The sequence below is a fragment of the Thermobia domestica genome, chromosome 12 (assembly GCF_964235325.1).
Source record: "Thermobia domestica chromosome 12, izTheDome1.hap1.1, whole genome shotgun sequence".
NCBI lineage: Eukaryota > Metazoa > Arthropoda > Insecta > Zygentoma > Lepismatidae > Thermobia > Thermobia domestica.
Window position 1 is genome coordinate 121,078,170 of NC_137465.1, and position 19,442 is coordinate 121,097,611.

At 36.5% G+C, this 19,442-nt stretch overlaps 1 protein-coding gene across 13 annotated transcripts in view; it reads right to left on the reverse strand.

Annotated features, from left to right (window-relative positions):
- The window catches only part of para (sodium voltage-gated channel paralytic), a 651,733-nt gene that overhangs the window by 444,213 nt on the left and 188,078 nt on the right, over positions 1-19,442 (reverse strand). For all 13 annotated transcript variants that reach the window (XM_081734028.1, XM_081734020.1, XM_081734025.1 and 10 more), the window contains exon 3: positions 7,402-7,430. The gene's annotated coding sequence lies outside the window, so the exon portion shown is untranslated. The remainder of the gene's footprint in view (positions 1-7,401; positions 7,431-19,442) is intronic.

Sequence of the window (19,442 nt, forward strand, 5' to 3'; positions counted from 1 at the left end):
ATACATTTTATAAGCTAATTATATATATATATATATTGATAGAGGAATTGATTAGGGAATATATTTTCCCTCTTGGCCTATTAAAAAATGGATTACAGTACAAAAAAATGGATGTAAGAAAAAAAGTACAAATGGAAGTTACTTCTTTACAAACACAAACACATACCGCGTTTACAATCATATCCAATATGTCTACGTTAGTTTTTCTTCGATTCCAATATATTGGAGTTCAGAAATGGATTTCGTAAAATGCCAGTTTATAACCCGGAAAGCACGAAGTACATAAAGGAGTCATGCCAATAATTTTCGAAATTATTCAATTTGATGTACTTAAATTAGACAAGAATTTAATCTTTAACGCATTATAACACTTTGGTTAAACTCTTGAATCAATCTTTTTCATGTTCTCTCTTGATTAAATTGCTATAGAGCGAGGTCTTAGGTTCGACCTTGGAATACTAAGCCTAGAAGTCGGAGTAGTAGGGTAGCTAGGAGAAAATCGAATCGGTCAAAAGTAACCCCATCCTGCAGATTAAAGAACTGAGGTTATTGCGTTCCTGCTGTGTGCAATGCTATTACTTCTCAGAAGAAATACTTACTGTCAAAGCCCGCTGCTTACTTGGCGCCGGAAGGGTTCCAGACCACACTGTTTTAAAGCAATGCGCTTTTGAGACTCACAAAAAAGTTTCAATTGTAAATTTTTTATTGTTCTGGAATACGTTTATTCTGAATGCATGTTAAACATACAGTACTTGGATTTCGATCGTGAAGTTCCATTAAATTATTCATACATTTTAAAACTATATGATGATTTTTACATTAAATAATACACAAGTAAAGATTAGTTACGAAGATGTATTTTGGAGTAAAATCGGATCATTCAATTTATTATAAATGTTTGAAATATTTGCAGTACATTGTGACAGGCTAGACACTACTCATGTTATATTTTAAGTCTATAAATCTTATTATTATCGCCAGTTTTCAGTTGCTAACATACAGATATCAAATAGGCCCATGGATGATTTTGGATCCGAACGTAGCGAAAACAATTATCTCTGCATGGTCCTCACGATGTTCCGTTTCAGCTGCATCTTCAGAAAAATAACTTCGCAGTGACGCTGGGAAATGTGTATAGACCTGAAGTTCTGGCATTTACACATTCTGCTAGTACAGCCAGCGACAAAAGTTCTTTCTGTTTGATGAAATTAGTTTCGTAAATAACTTTAGAATGGAAAGACAATTTGAGTACAGTATTCAGTAAATTAAAAAGAATGTAATTTTCTATACGTTCCAGCCATACCACTGTTATTTTCAAAATAAATTTGACCAAATGGAAAGAACTTTTGTCACTGACTGTACAAATGCGGCCAATGAAGAATAGACATGTGTATCCTGCCATATGTAATATTATCATGAGAAAACTGGTCTGGGTGAAGACTGATACAGTGTCAGACTTACAAAGAGTCATACCATGAACGACGTGTTAACCTTTGCTTTTTTTTAAAAAAAAAAAGAAGTGTATTTCTAGATAGGACGTTCGTAGGGGATAGGCCACGTCTATCTGTGCCCTATCCCCGAAATACCAACTTTTCTGTAAATTTACTCTAATTTTAGGATCAATTTTACAAATTTTATGATGAACAACGTTGAAACAGGAAACGGTTGATTTCTACTACTTCCGGTTTAAATATAGGGTTAACCAAGGAGATGGAACATATTCTTGGGGTGCTGAATCGATTGCAGACGAAACGATTTTCGATGTCTTTTTGTTCTATGGAAATAAATATTAAAGCCAAAAGTACTTGTACATTTTAACCATGTACAGTTTTGATAGAGTTTTCCAGGTGGTGATGATATGTTCTTTTTAAATCCTGAATCGATTGCAAAAAACAACTTGATGCTTTCTATTACCACTTTTGTTCTATAACGATCAACACTGAAACCGGAAATAGTTTACTTCTACCACTTCCGGCTTGAATAGAGAGTTAACGGAGAAGATAGAATCCATTCTTGGAACTCGAAATCGGTTGCAAAGAAACGCTTCTCGACATCTCTTACTGCTTTTGCTCTGATACCTGTCGACATACGAATAGACGGACGGATGTAGGCTTCTATAAGATAAGTCAATTGGTCAAATAAGTTGCTAAAACTTTGCACGCACTATAAACGATCAAGTACAAAGATGAATTTCCTTCCTCATTTGTTTATATTTCACCATTCAATTTTTAGGCTTCTTGGACGTATTTCTGTCGTTTTATAGTTGCACGTGATGGTGTAACCATATAAGGATAAGATTATGGAAATGACAGAATGACTGTCTAAGGTTTCGCTGATGGATTCTCCTGATCGCAGGCAAATGAAGCTGTTTTCAACGTTATATTCCTAACAAATTGTGATTATGTTCCTATACTGTACACACAATTACTTCTTCCTTCCTTCCTTTACTAGTAATTGTTCTTCACAAATACTTGTTGTTTTCATTCTTTCTTTATTATTTACTAAACACGTATGAATATATATTGAATTTATTAGTATAATGATTGAATTTCGTCTAATTCTGTTAATTTTTTCGTATATTTTGTAATTTTGGAGGGCCATCTGCGGACTTAACCCCAGTATCTTTTAGTTTTATAGTTATATGAAACAGGTTGTTTATATGCATCAATATGAACTTGAACCGTTTTCCGTCTCAACTCCATACTTAATTTTAGTGCCTCTATAAAGCAATTTTCATTTTTTTCTTTTGGGTAGTGCAGTGGCTCAGTGGTAGAGCGTTCACCTCCGGTGCTTGGGGTCCCTGGTTCGATCCCAGCTAGCGCCGTGTGGACTTTGTGGTGGACTAACACCATGCTCGTGGGTTTTCTTGAAGTTCTCCCGTTTCCTCCTACTTTCTTCATTCCACCATTTCACTCATCTCTCATCATCACTGTCTCCTTTAGCCTAACCAGCATAACCGTGGGACGTAAAACTTAAAGATTTCATTTCGTTTTTTGCATTTTTCTTTTTCTTTCTTTTTTGCATGCAATGTTAGGTAGAAATAAAATAAGTTTTATTTTAGAACAGTTGTATCAAATGTTGTAAGCTAGCCAAAATTATAAACAACTTTGTACACGTTCAAACTTCACTTTGATAAAACATTTGATACAATATACTAGATATGATAGAATATTTGATTACGTATAAATTGCTTTATACACAGCATAGTTTGAGGTTTAAAAAGGTTGTAGTTAGATTAAAATTTTGAAAGAAAAGTACACTTTATTATAGTATACTAGTTAAAGGTTTGCTTCTTCTTGTGGATATGAACTCAATATTATAGGGTGTTCAAATTTCAATTTTACTTTTGATTTGCTAAATAAACACACAAGAGAATGGAAAATGAAAACCTTAATATTGGAATGAAGCAAAACATTCTCCGGTTAACAATGGAAAATCATGTCAGTTAAGTGGCTCCTCTGAAATTGTGGTAAACAATCAGTCTGTTATTAAAATTCTCAATGAGGTTTGCGCTTAAACGCACATCATAGCGAACAAAAGCGATAATGTTCTTAAGGTCTGTTGATGGGTTGTGGGTTGTTGGCATACACTTGTTCTTTGAAATAACCCCACACAGAGATTTAAAGATGTCAGAGCACTTGATTTAGGAGGCCAATTATCGGGGGACACACTATTGCTGCTGATGCAGTAATTAACGTGCATTTAAGCGCAAATTTCATTGAAAATTTTAACAAACGAGTGATTGCTTAACGCAGTTCCAGAGGGGGCCACTTGTCTTCCATAATCTTCCATTGTTAACCGAAACACGTGTTCTTTACATTCTAATATTAAAGTTTTCACTTTTCCGTTCTTCTGTGCGTTTATTTAGCAAATTAAAAGTAACATTGAAATTTGAACAGCCTATAGTAAAGATACATTCCACTTCAAAATAAACGTTTTTTTATTAAAGTGATCCAATTTCCGGTGCTGAAGCGTCGGTGCTGAAACGAGACCTTAAATTCCAATCAATCAATTAATAAAATCAATCTTTAAAATTTAACAGAATCAATTACAGTATAAGTTCATGATGTCTAAGTTTTCCATCCTCTTAAACATCTTTTATATATTTCGAACGTTTACCTCACTTACGATACATAAAAATAATTTTGCATCAGAAATCAACAAAGATCTGAATGATATTTGTTGAGGACTGTTTTCTAACTCATCTTTGGATATACTTGAAAAAGTGACTCCCAATTTCCAGATATAATCGCTACAACCCAATTCTCTCACCTAAATAATATTTATGCCATTGTGTACAATTACAGATTACTTTAATCATTTACCTTAGCCCACTAATCTAAGTGAAATTTGAAGGTCGTCTTACTTGTTTTGGCTCTATTTGATAAAAGCACTCGGTCACTCATAAATACGGTACGGTAATGTACACAATTAAGTTGTTTTCTTACTTCAAACATTGTACCTATTAGCCTATAACATGGTTAAAGAATAGATTCTCTGACATACACACATACAAATGTATAGAAAACAGTTTCTGTAATAATTAGCTTTCTTTTGAAAGTAATAGTCTAATCAAAGAGGGTTATATCAGACTTCAGGCCCTATATTTTGCGAAATGAAAGATATTATTGTATTCTATACCATAAAGCTTATAATAAATAATACTTGGCGTTGCTTTCACTGGCTTGCCTATGAACTTAGTCAGACTACATTGGGACATAACTAAAGAGCCCCCTAATAAACAAGGTTCTGGTTGTATTTTTTCCTAAGAGTTTACGCAGTCACACTAGTGGTCAAAGTATGGATAATAGAAAATGATAATCCTACATATTAACCAAACTCATAACACATATATTTCAATGTCTTAAGCCAGAAGTCCTTAACCTTTTTCATCCACCGGCGTGCCACCAAATCAAATTAATTATAAATACCACCATAAATTGCACGTACCACCAACATCGTGTGTATGTATCTTCTCGAGGTTCTCCCATTCCCTCCCACTTTCTTCATTCTACCATTTCATCTATTTTCATCATCACTGTCTCCTTTAGCCTACACGACATAACCGTGAGACGTAAAACTAAAATGTCCTTTTCATCCAGTTGATGCAATGGAAAATTGTATAGAATAATATTAAAATTAAAATGGGATACCAAAAACAATAGGAAAATCTAAAATTTTGCAACTACGTTTCTTCTTGTAAGATGTAAGATGAGTGTTTGCTTATTAAAGAACCTGGACAGCGAGTGGACACTAACGTGATAGCAAACACACAGTATAACATGTTTGATTCTTTTAGATGTTTTCTGAACTCGTGCAGTACTCCTGCTACGGAAGTGCAGATATAAAGCTACTGCAAGACATTAGAATATAAAGATATTGAACATTAAAATATAACGAAGTTTGAACAGTTTCATTGTGGTTCATTGCTCACTTCAGTATTGTTACTTTATAATAATCTTTCACAGATTTACAAGGAACAGTGTAGGGCGTTCAGGACAAGCCATGAAGACCCAAAGTTTGTGTATGGAAGTAAAGGCTTCACACTTTCTTTACTTCGACACCCATCGAGGTGTGTAACCAGATCCAGGATCTGTTTCTTCATTACCACAGGTTGTCCTAGGTTCCATTTTACAAAGGCTGAACGAACCTCAAAGCCGCATTGGAACAAGGGCAGAACGAGAACTTCCCACGCCACCAGCTCCAAACGTGGGCCACCAAGTTGGCAAGTAGTCGTAGGCCAAAGGTTTTCAACGTATGGTCTACACAGCTCTTTGCCTTAGCACGCACCCATTCGAAAAATTAAGTACTTAGCATGAAAATTCGATTAAATGAGAAATAAATTTCAGTACAGTATATTCTCGAAAGTAAAATCAATTAATACTTACAAAAATGAATGAAGAAACATTAATTCATTCCACTTTTAATTAGAAAGTCGGCACAAGTCTCTTGACTTAACGCTTTTCACTTATAGACGCAATAGTAATAGAATATGTGCCCTCAATCACTCATACTTATTATGCACTGAGTATTACAGGGTCCGGCAAAAAGACCTCCCGTATTTGGAGAAGGAGCTGTGTAAGTTGTAGTGGAGATACAGCGGAGGAGGGGTATCGATCGATAGTGCTGTACGTGCCATTTTTAGTAGTCGCAATGGCGTGGCCCGGTGAGCATCATATGTTTGTTGTGGAGAAGTATATTCGTAATGATGGTTCTGTGATTACTACTCAGCGGGTATTTCGCATACGGTTTGGCAATGTCTGACATGATTCTGTTCCGGATAGAAACACTATTCAAATTTGGGTATCAAATTTTAGAGCAACAGGTTCTGCACAGAAAAAAAAAAATTGCCTGGCCGACTCTGGACCATAACAACCCCAGAAAATGTAGCGCGTATGAGAGCGTCCATCCAGCAATCTCCAAACGTTCAGCACTTAAACAGGTCAACCAGGAGATTTTTTCCCATTTCAAAAGCTGTTGCTTTAAGATTTGATACCAAAACTTGAATAGTTTTCTATCCGGAACAGAATCATGTCGGCTAAGTCCGAATCGAATCCGAATGCCGGCTGAGTAATAATCACAGAACCACCATTACGAGTTTACTTCTCCACAACAAATGCACGTCGCCACGCCATTGCGACTACTGAAAATGGCATGTACACAGCTATCAATCGACCCTTCCACCGCCGTATCCTCACCAAAACTCCATAACGCCCTCTCCAAATACGGGAGGTCTTTTTGCCGGATCCTGTATGACCCACAATAGCAGTGGTAATTTTTGTATAACATTTTTTTGGGGGAATGATTTCAAATTTGTCAGATATAATTTAACAAGACATCAATGAGTATTTTAATACAAATACGTAGGCCCAAGCAAGCTTCGGGGGAGCTCTCTCGAGTTTCCCATGCAGAATCGGCAACCACGCACACTAGTAAAATCCTTAACAGTATAAATCAATAATAGTCTGCGGCTTACACGACGAACGTGCTTGTGCTTATAGATAGGTAATTTAAAACTACCTAATTACAACCTTAGTTGCATTATAATTTAGTATCACTTGCGGCTTGATGGCATCATATATTCCTCTAAATACCACAATATAGTTCCCTAGCCCACGAGCATCATGAAAATTCTTTTTAAATTGTTAATGTGGCCTGAACTGTCTGATAGTTGAAGACCCTGGCATAGGCCTTATTGACTACGCTACAGAGGCCATATAGAATATAATATATAATATTTATTTTTATGAAAGAATTATTACACATTCATTCATATATTGAGTTTCAACACAGGATTGTTTTGCTTTGGTACATAGTTTAGAACAAGAAACAAGGAATAATTAAACTACGAGAATGTTGTTGAAAATAAAATGAATAAAAGAACACCCAATCAAAACTTACCCAGAAACCGTCTTTACTTGTGCGATTCGCTGAAAAAAGAAAAGAAAACAATATTGTAGTAAACCTAGTGTAAAAACATATGGCAATAAGAAAGAATAGAGAAGAGATAAATTATATTTAAACTGATTTCCTTAAAACACATTATTACCAGTACATGTGTTCTGTAATTACAACTAAATCATTTATCTAAATTTACAATTATTCATGAAGTTCATCCCGAATTAAGTTATCCGTCTTGAGATAGGAATTTCTGCTTTAATACCGTCCAATTATTATTTAAATACCAGTATCCTATCCTATTTCACTTTCCACACACTCCCGAACAGAACCTTCAAAATTCAATTCCTTCTGGAAATATGTTTCACGGAGATAGTTACTCTATCAGATTTTTCCACAGTACTAGTGATTTAGTTGAGAAACAATATTTACCAGAAAGGCTATAATCTATATGGCTTACAAGCAAATTTGTTACTGAACTTCAGAATATATACAGGATGACCCAATAAAATCTCCAATGTTTGAAAGGTAAATAAAACAAACAGAATTAAAGATAGACACTTGTTTATTCACAAATATAAAGTGGTATTGAAAACTTTTCGTAATTTTTCTGTTCTATTTTGTGTTGAAATTACACAGGAATTGCAATACAATTGAGGAGTTTGATGTAATAAGGGCGTATGCGAGTTTACGCCCTTTTTTGCATCAAACGCATTTCTGGCTTTTGCCATGCTTGTTTAGCCTCCGTTGAAATTTCTAATCAATATCGGAATAAAATGCTGCATATTACATTGTTTTATGTAAGAAAAAACACTACTTAAATTTTCAACATCGTTATTCTCCAAATGCATGTTTCAGACTTAAGCCCTTATTGCATCAAACTCCTCAATTATTACGAATAATACTTAATAAAAACACCCACACTGTTAAAAAATACTTTCTTAGATCTGACAAGTAAACCTTACGTTTGGGTGAATCGAGTTGCTGACTGAGACACATATGAGAAAGTAGTACTAAATGTGGTAAGTATTTCAGTGAAGTTGTAGGTGCGAAGCTCCAGGGGTTTAGGAGATACAGCTACCAGAACATCACATGGAAGTACAGAATAGTCTTCATACAGTTGGAGGTAAAAGCCCTGTAAGACCTCTTGTAACGACAAAAGGTGAATAACAAATATATGGGTACATATTAGGACTAGGGGGAAGTCATATAGTAAGGGTATACTTGACGACGGCCATCTTGAAATCCGCCATTTTGAATTAAGGTTAAGTTTTTAAAATAGGAATAGGGTTATGTGATAGATGATTTAAGGCTCAAATTTAATCAGATGAACAATGGCGACGTTAATTTTGATTTACGCGCAATTGGTAAAAAGTTACAGGGAAATTAAATATTGTTGCAGCATATGTATTAGTCCTTTACCCCACCTTGTAAATTTTGTGTTAATGATAATAATTAAATAAAAAGTAGGTGGATAAATATTAGGTCTATGGTAAGAGTTGCCTTTGATGGCGGCCATGTTCAAATCCGCCATTTTGAATCAGACAAAAGTTTTAAACAAAACGCATAACATTGACACCTTATTAATAGCAAATTTTACCATAAATCCAACGGCACAACAATTTTTGCTTTATCATTAACCAGCATTCTAGCCCGAAGTCATCTACTGCATTACTCTATTCCGATTTAATTTTGTACTGGTTAATGATAAAGTGAAGAAACCACGAAACCATACTTGGCCACAGACATCTAAATCTATTTCAACTGCAAATAGCTATGCAGCCTTTACAATAGCCAATGATGATGCGAAGATAACTTCCACTCCAAGCAGAGCACTTGCAAATGATGAGGAAACTGGGGACATGGAGACCACTTCAACCGTCATCAATACGTGTATTTATATTTGTGATTGCCTTCCAAACAATGGCTATGAAATGAAACAACTTATCACTCTACAATGAACCAGAGTGCCTACCTTTCTTTTCATGAAAGAACATACCAAAATCAAGTGCGCCCTTCAGAAAGACTGCAAACTTGTGTAAAATATATCCTCCAAGTACAAACTGCAATATGCCACCGAAATCAGGAAGAAAGATGATACTATCAAAACTGTTATTCGCCAGCTTCAAGTCGATAACAGCATTCAAGACATCATAAAGACTCTTATGAAATGGACCACCCAGTATTCTGTGCCTCACAAATGCGAACCTAGAAGCGAGAAGAAGGGAAGGACAATATTCCTATTTCATTATTTCTGGTTAAACTGAAGAAGACTCCGTGCCACAGCATCTTCAAAGAATATATTTTACACATGAAAGTTCTCATAGAACCACTTCAAACATGGCATTATTTGCAATGCATCAAATGCCAACGATTTGGGCATTCGGAAGTTACCTTCTAAGCTCTGTCTCGGTGTGTTAAATATGTTGGCTCTCACTGGACATCCAAATGTACAAAGAAGACCAAAGACCAAATGTGGCAAATGCAAAGGAGCTAACACAACTAACTTTTCCAGATGTCCAAGAATACTGCAAATGCTTCAAACAAAACGGAAATCAACACAAACAAGCGCCCTTTCACATTCTACATCTCTTTAAGGCCCTTCTGCTCCTTCCACTTCAAGACCAGAGTCATCAGCTTACGCCACACGTGCGACTCTTGCTTCATCACTCACGACGTCCTATGGAGGCAGTTCATTCTCTGAAGACTTTCATCAAAGAACTTCTTCAACTTCGGATGGATCTCAATTTTCCTAACATTCTACACATCTTTCGAGTCTACACGAGTTGAAAGCCGCTCCGAATTTATTCAACAAATTCATCATTTTCACTTAAATTCCATGAAGTCAAGCAATGTCCTATCAGAACCACTGGCAGACGGGTGAGGCTTCACCGGCTTCCACATCGTCATATGTAATAGGTTGTGACTTGTACCATTCTGTTGCCATCATCCATCATCTACAAGACTGCAGCGAATATCAACTCAACCCGCTAAAAAACAACTTCCTCTACGGACTGTTAGTGCTTAATCAAAAGACTGGCCTCATTTTCAATTAACCATTTGAAGAAGAGGCTGCCACAGTCACGTCTCTCTCCAAACTGCAGAAGGTCTCCACCCAACTCAAATACTTGAGCATCATATTCGAGGCAAATCCTCCTACTGAGTTCGGAACTCACGTCCAGCAACTAATCAAGATCAGGACCATTTACAAAGGTAACCAAGAAAGTTCTGTCGCTTTTTCGCCCACTACCTTCGAACATTGATTTGTCATCTAAGACGTACCTGCAAGATCAAAAATAGGCTCATCAGCATCGACGACCTTCTGACCACGTTCTGAAAGGACATGGATTCCATCACGGTAGAACTTTGTGGGCCGTGAAGCGAAGAAGATATCAAATGCATTTTGTACCACTACTAGGGATTTGAACTGACGTTCTCTAAGGTTATTGTCATGGAATGAAGCAGGTGATAATCGGACGGTGCAATATCCGGGAAGTATGGCGGATGCAATAGTGTTTTCTATCCAAAGCGTAGAATGGTGTCTCGGGTCATCCTAGCCACGTGGGACTTGGTGTTGTCCTGTAACAGGAGGATTCCTTTGCGATTCAGAAGTGCTGACTCCAGAGTTTTGAGTTTTTCTTAAACATGGTTCAACTGCTGACTGTACACAGTTGCATTGATGTTCTGACCAGCTTGTAGCAGTTCCCGATGCAAGATGTCGCGAGCAGTCCACCAAACACACAAGAGGACATTCTTCTGGTGCAGTGCTGGTTTCGGCTGTTTTGGAACCGGTTCATGGGATGCTAACCAATGATGACGGCACCGTGGAGCTTCGTATAGGATTTACTTCTCAACGCATGTTAACACCCTGTTCAGAAATGACTCTTTCCTCAGACGAGACAGCAAAGAAACACAGGTGTCTGCTCGCGTTGCCTTCTGGCCCTCATTCAAATCATTTGGAATCCATCGACCCAACTTGTAGTGCTTCCCAAGTTGATGGAGGTACTGCTGAATGGCTTTTCCACTCATACTGAATTAAAGTCCAGTTCCTCACATGTTTGGCCACTGTTCGTCTCAATTTCTGCCTAAGGAGCTACATTTTGTACATTTGTTTGTCTTCCGGCACGTGGTGCGTCTTCGAGTGTTTCGCTACGTCCTTAAACTTGTTAAAACACCACTGCACTGTCTCCGTAGTCATGACATTCTTACCAAAGACCTGGCATATCTTCCGTCCCGCTACAGCGGCGTTTGCCCCCCAGTTTTAACTCGTACAGCATATATGCCCCTATGACGCTCTGTGGATGTCTCGTGGTCACTCTGTCCCCAAGCAAGTTCACGGTGTAACTTAACTGCCACAATCAGATAGTATATTGGATATAGACACACCAAAAACTGACCTTCGCCGTATCTCCATTCGCATTCAACTCACGGTGTGAGGGCCAATGAAACACAGACCTCCACAAAAAGCGACAGAACTTTCTTGGTTACCTTTATACCTTATTTTTTAATTTTTTTATAAGCAAGTAACAGGAATAAGAAGTAAACGAAGAATGAAGACTTGTTAAATAAAACTCAGCATGGTAGTAGTGCGTGCAATTCAATTCGAGTTATTCTCATAAGGGCACATGGAGAGCTGTTTAAAATGTAACAAATCTGTTTTCATTTCTTAGTGCAAATCAAAAGGAATATATGAAATTATTAAAATAAATTTTATGCCTTACGATATATACTTTGTTTCATTTCGTCTTTTGATTACCAAAAGCCTATTCCACCAAGTAATTGATATGGTACCGGCCGAATTTTTTAAAATGCATTTCACAGTTTTACTTTCACATGCTTTTCTGCAGAGGTTTTTGTTGGCCTAATCATGAAACATAAAGCAGAACACACACAAGAGAGCAAAGATTTAGAAAATATATAAGTTTGTGGACATTGAACAAACTATCTCCTCAAAAGTGGTAGAAAAATAGAAAAGTCACCTATTTTTACAAAACAAAATTAGATTTCCTATTATGCCCGGCAAAAATTTACACGACGCACAGCATATTTGAATACATCTCATGTAGTATTTTGTGGAATGTTGGATTAACGTTCCAATTGTATTATTATCATATGATTAGCATAATGTGATTGAGATTCCTAACTAATACAAATCAGTACTGGTCAATTAATAATAATAATAATGAAAGTTGTATGTTCGTAGTTATACAAAATAAAGGACGCCATATTGTGTCCTGAACACATGCTAAAATACTTCTCCATACATCCGCAAACATTTGCAACATATTCCATGTTATACGTCTGATATCCTTGGTGCTGATCATTACACTAAGGTCCAAAATCAACCAACTAACATTCCATACTACTGAGTGTTCGTTTTGCTTCTGCTTTTTTAAGGAGTTTGTCCATCCAACATATTAAAAAAAATCTCAAGAACTTCTCGGTGGATCACCATGAATTTTCGCTAGAATGCAAAGGGTCAAAAGTTAGGAATGGTATTGTTCGTAGATGTGATATTCAAACCGGAATTTTTTAGGGACACGAAATTTAGTATTTGGAGTTCTCATTTAAAATAAGCAGATACGAGTTTCAGTGGTATTTCATATTTGATCTGGAAAATAAGAAAAGAGGGCCAGAAAGAAATGGAGCAGAGTTACAATTATTACAATAAGAGTTTTTAACTCGGAACTGAATGTCTTAATGTTAGAAACATAAAATTTGGTATTTGGATTTCTCATTTAAAGTAATAAGACACGCGTTTAAGCGATTTTTGATATTTGATCTACGAGGAAAGAAAATGGGATTGGCAGGAGAAAAGAGATGGGATTACAATTATTATTATTATTATTATTATTATTATTATTATTATTATTATTATTATTATTATTATTATTATTATTATTATTATTATTATTATTATTATTATTATTACTATTACTATATGATGTCCACATTATAACAAGATGCCATATCTCGGAATTCATTCTTGTCAGAGACATGAAATGTGTTATTTGAATATTTAATTAAAATAATTTAACGAATTTTAAACATTTTTTATATTTGTCCTAGGACCGAAGAAAGAGGGTTGGGATTGCAAATGTTGTTATTATTATTATTATTATAAGATGTTCATATCTCGGAATCCCTTAAGGTTAGAAACATTTAAATTAATTCAATATGTATTTCAACTGTTTTAGATATTTATCCCTAAAATGGAAGAAAAACAGGTAGGGATGCTTCCTTAATATACTGAAGTGAGGATACCCATACGAAACATTCAAATTTTGTGCGAGTCAGACGCAAAGATGCAGACGCAAGACCGCAAAGATACGCATTTGGTAGTACATACGCGAGTCTATTTCTTTTAAATAAATCTATACTTCTATAATGTAATTAGATTTGCGATAACTAGTTCTCTATGTTCGACCCTGCAAACACTAGGGCCATATTTGTGCCAAACAAAAGTGTTAGGATCTAGTAAACAGTGATAACGACATGTGAAGGAATATCCACCAAGAAGATGAAGAAGAAGACGAAAGCAAAGAAAGAAAGACAACAAAAAGTCAATGGACTACAAATTTCACGATGTGTCGAAGTAGGACGAGTTGATCAATACATAGGAGGTGTTATGCACACACACCAAGCACACAAGATCGAACTTGTAGGGCACATACAAACATATAAGTATTGATCTACCGTTTTATGACCTGCTATGGTAGGAAATAAGAGAACTTACACACACACACACACACACAACCATGATATATATGAAAGCATGTGTGTGTGTTTGTGTGTCTGTGTGCATAGAGTCAAACACTGAATAAAATGAGAAAACATTGCTCGACCACATGAGAACCCACCCATGTGCAGACAGCAGAGGTCACACACGGCAAAAATTAATGAATGTGCTTTGGCTGATGAAAAGTAGAAATTACAGTACACATGCGGTCTGTCTGTGTTTTGTCATGCTTTCCTTCCTTAAATTGCATCAAAATAGTAAACATTACAAACAAGCCCATTTGCTGTCTACTCTCCAGAAAAGAAAAAAAAGCAATACTACATTAAGTCGAAAAAAAAGTTTCATATTTTCAGGAGTATTTGTTTCTCGAATGCTTGTTTCCTCTTATATGATTGCATTATGCTTTCTGGGCCTTTAAGCATCAAAATATCAACTTGTCTTTATTGATGAAAATTTTTGGTAAGAATATATTGACAAATACAGTGTGTTCGGAAACAACACTAAGAAACTTTGGAAAAGAAACCCTGACGTGAAAACATACAAAAAGACAATTATCTGTACACAAATGGGTCATTTTGGAGTTTTACCCCGCTAAGAATGGGACGAAACGTTTAAAAAGGGTCATAATTCGAGAACAAAATATCGAATTGTGGTCGTGTGAAAGAAAGTGCCTATGGTTAATTAATGTATCAATGGAACGAGTGTCAATTTCCAAATTTTACATTATTTTTTTAGAAAAATTGTGGCTTTGTTCTCGAATTATGACCCTTAATTTTATCATTCCAAACGATTTTCGGTAGGCTACACTTCCGAAATGATGCATTTGTTTTGTACACGTATGTTGGTGTTTGATGTTTTCCTCTAAGAATTCATTTTTCAAAGTCTTTTTTTTTTTTTTTAATGTTTCGAAACAATACATAACTACTTATAGTACCCGAACAAGCATGACATAAGCAGGCAGATATTATTTGAGAATGTTGCAAAATAGATTTAATCAATGATGTCTACATACAGAGAAGAACGAGTGCATTATCATTATTGATAAATCATTGAGTATATACAGGGTGTCCATTATACAATGCAACCCGGAGTTTGGGATAGTAGAACTTTTGAACCAGAAGCGGTACACAAATGAAGCCTTGTTCATGCATATATTTTTAAACTAGAAAGCAACGATTGAAGTACACTAGGAATCACACAGTGTTGCAAGATGTAACCAAAGGTGTAAATCAACTTTTTTTTACAAGACACGTAAATTGAAATTGACTTATAACTCATAACGTATAGATGTTCAGTCGTTAATTTTCAGTTTGTATAGTTGGAGTAGCTTGGAAACTATGGAATGGAAAAAAGAAGTTTTCATTTCCACCGATAGCTAATCGGATGAGGCCTCTGTAAGGGGTTAACAGGGAAAACGTGGTTTTCATAAATTAACATTCTGAATTGGCAACATTGCTGATGTTTCAGTGCATCAAAAGGTGTGTTATGGATCTGTCTACATTATGCAATTCCTGAAAACAATGAAAAAGAATCTTTGAAATTATCGTAACAAAACATTTACTTATATGCACCCGGCAACACTACTATTCATTGAATCAAAACGGGTGCACTTCCAGAATCTGACAATTCAGTTCGTGATAAATAGCAATGTTGCCGGGTGCATGTAAGTAAAAGTTTATCACGATAATTTCAAAGTTTATTTTTCATTGTTTTCAGGAATTGCATAATGTAGACAGATCCTTAACACACCTTTTGATGAACTGAAACATCAGCAAGTTGCCAATTCAGAATGTTAATTTATGAAAATCGCGTTTTCCTTAGTGACCCCTTACAAAGGCCTCATTCGATTAGTTATCAGTGGAAATGAAAAATTCTTTTTTCCATTCCATATTTTCCAAGCTACTCCAACTATACAAACTGAAAATTAACGACTGAACATCTATACGTTATGAGTTATGAGTCAATTTATGTGTCTTATAAAAAAAATTGACTTACACATTCGGTTACATCTGGCAATACTATATGGTTCTTAGTGTTCTTCAATCGTTGCTTCCTAGTTTAAAAGTATACGCATGAATAAGGCTTCATTTTGGTATAACCATTATTTGTGCACCGCTTCTGATTCAAAAGTTCTACTATCCCAAACTCCGGGTTGCATTATATATTGACAGCCTGTACTTACATTTGTTTGTTTTTGTCATATAATATGTAAGACTGATTTTTGTGTGAGTGTGTAAGAAACTGTCCAGTCCGTTTTCCAGTCCGTTTTCGGGGATCCTAAATAATTCCCGAATCAAGAGCTAAATAATTCGTTTCCTTGCCCATAAAAATGGTAGATTCGCACCATTACAGGGAAATTCTTAAGTTTCTTAAAATAACTAAGTTTCCTGAGTTTTCCCAAAGTCAGGATATATCGCTTAATGATACTCAAAAACGGTAGATAAAACTTATTTTTACGCAAATCGTTACGTGTGTTTTAAAGACAAAATCTGCGAATGAATATTCCTCGAATTACTTAATTAAAAGTTCCTCGAGTTAAAATCTAGGATTAAAATGAATATTTATGTATCAACAAATTATATTATGTAATTTCTTAACATGGAAATAGGTAATACATTTCATTGTGTTAGCTAAGACAGGCCTTTAAAAAATTCTATGTATTATTATAGTACAACATTTGATATTTATGTGTATCAAGCTCTTGGTTCTAAGTAATTTCTTTTGTCTTTTACAGACTCTTGAAGTGAGTGAGATGGCAGAAATTGGGAAAATGAAAAAAATCGAGTACAGGTCAGTCATGAATTATCTGCAATTAAAAGGAATGTCGGCGTCTGAGATCCACCAGAATAGGTCAATACCGTACGTGAATCTGTCCCTTTATATGCCACCATCAAAAGATGGGTGCAGGAATTCAAGCGTGCTAGGCTGAATGTTGAAGACGAGCCGAGATCTGGGAGACCATTAAGTGTTACCACCATGGAAAACATTAGCCTGGTACTTGATATGATCATGGAAGATCACCGATTGTCACCTCTACAGATAGCAGACAGGCTGGACATATCACAGGAGCGAGCAGATCATATTCTGAAGAATGAGCTTTGGTTTATCAGAAGTTTCTGCTCGATGGGTGTCACGTCTTCTGACTCCCGAACAAGAACATACTCGGTACCTCCTATCTGTGGAGTATTTGGAACTGTTAGAACGTGATGTGGACAGTTTCCTCTGTCGATTCATCACTATGGACGAGTGTTGGGTACATCATTACCAGCCAGAAACAAAACAACAATCCAAACAATGGAAGCACCCTTCCTCTCCTACCCCAAAGAAGGCAAAAGTATTCCCCTTCGCTGGCAAAGTCCTCTATTTTTTGGGATTCCCAAGGTGTGATATTCATTTATTACCTGCAAAGGGGTCATACCATCACAGGACAATACTATAGTGACCTTTGAAAAAATTCGAGTGCAAATTCAAGAAGAAAGGCCACACATGATGTCCTGAGGCTATCCGGCCCGGCCACATTGGCAGTTGCCGCCCGGCTACTATTCACGAATGGGATTTGAACTCGTTCCTCATCTACCCTATTCTCCAGATCTGGCCCCATCAGACTTCCACTTGTTCCCTAATTTTAGAAAGACTCAAGCAGGACGACGTTTTGCAAGCGATAATGGCGCCATAACAACCATGGAGTCGTCTCTGGAGTCACACAACCTAAGATTTTTTTTTTTACTGGGATAAGAGAACTGCAGCACCGTTGGAGCAAGTGTGTTGCTGTCCAAGGGGATTATGTTGAAAAATAAAGGTATTACCAAATCTGTACTTCTTATAGTTTCCTCAAGGCTCAGAAATTTTCAGTCACCCGTCGTACAAGCTAAAGCTGAGTATAGCTTGTTGCAAACAAAATTTTCAAGTTTTATTGTGGTATGAATATACAAACGAGGAGTGGAAGGGAAATAGTTTCGAGATAGTCCTAAATGAAACACACATAATTTTGGTTTTGACATTTTAGCCTCTTTTTTTCTCAAAAGGTACACTAGAAATATATTCCCAAATTAAATAAATATGTAAAACATTCTTTTTTCAAATTACAAGAGTTGGGTAAAAGGTAATGAAACATAGTTATAATTCCTACCTAGCTTTATGCACGGAAGAATACCTGTAACATTCCTTCAATGTAATCGACTTCCATCTCTAGCAACTTTCGTCGCACATGTAGAAAGTGTTGTACATCGGCAGTACGTCTATCTTTGTCGATGTTCCGCAGGGACTGCCATATAGCACGGACGATGGCTTCTTTTGTATCGTAGCACTTCCCTCGAAGTGGTTCCTACATTTTGACGCAAAGGTTGTAGTCACACGGGATCGTGTCAGGTAAATACCGCGGATGTTACAATATCTCCCACTGCCACGGACGCAGGAGCTTCATCACAGCATTAAACGTTTTACACCGTGCATTGTGATGAAAGATGATGGGACTTGGTGTTCGAACGTGTCGTTTCTTTCTCCGGAGTGCAGAACGAAGGTGTTATTACAAGATGTTGCAACGGTTTCGATGTGCAATATGGTGACCCATGGATATCATTAGCCATAACGAACATCACTTTCACATCTATACCGTGCGTAAGGCACGAGTGTTTTGGTCGAGGTGAATCAGGACGTTTCAATTCATTGGATTTCCGCTTTAATAGTGGTTCATACGATCGAACCCAGATTTCTCTCATAGTGACAAGCCATCCAAGGAAGTCTTCACCCTTTGTCTGGTTGCGGCTTATTAATTTCTGTGCAAGTGTATAGTAATGTCAAGGTGTATAATAATGTCATTACTATACCTCGGTAATTTGATGCGCTATCCAACGACCTGTTATTTTGCGGAACCAAAGACTTTAGAATATGTAGTACCATATTGCCTCATACGCCTACCTCCGCGGCAGTTAACTGGCAATCCGCACGCACTAAAGGAGAAGGACTTGAGTTGTGATGTTGTGAGTTGGAGTCGTCTCGAACAAGGGCGATCTTGATTCTTGAACGGCATCCGTGCTTTTACGAGATACTTTTATCCATCGCGCCTCTGTATGATACGGCAACGCTGCATTACCAACACTTCACGAAGTCCCTGGAAACATTACTGTGCACTGCGATCATGTCTCACTTCTGTGTTAATCCAGGCACGTTGTTCGTCTTTCCGAAACATACTATTATAGCTCTTCCATTTTCCTCCTCTACTTAACAGTATTGCTGCTTTTGACTCAATAACACATAGTCATAACTACTCACCACACTTCCTCGTCTCGCGTTAGCTTATCAGGTA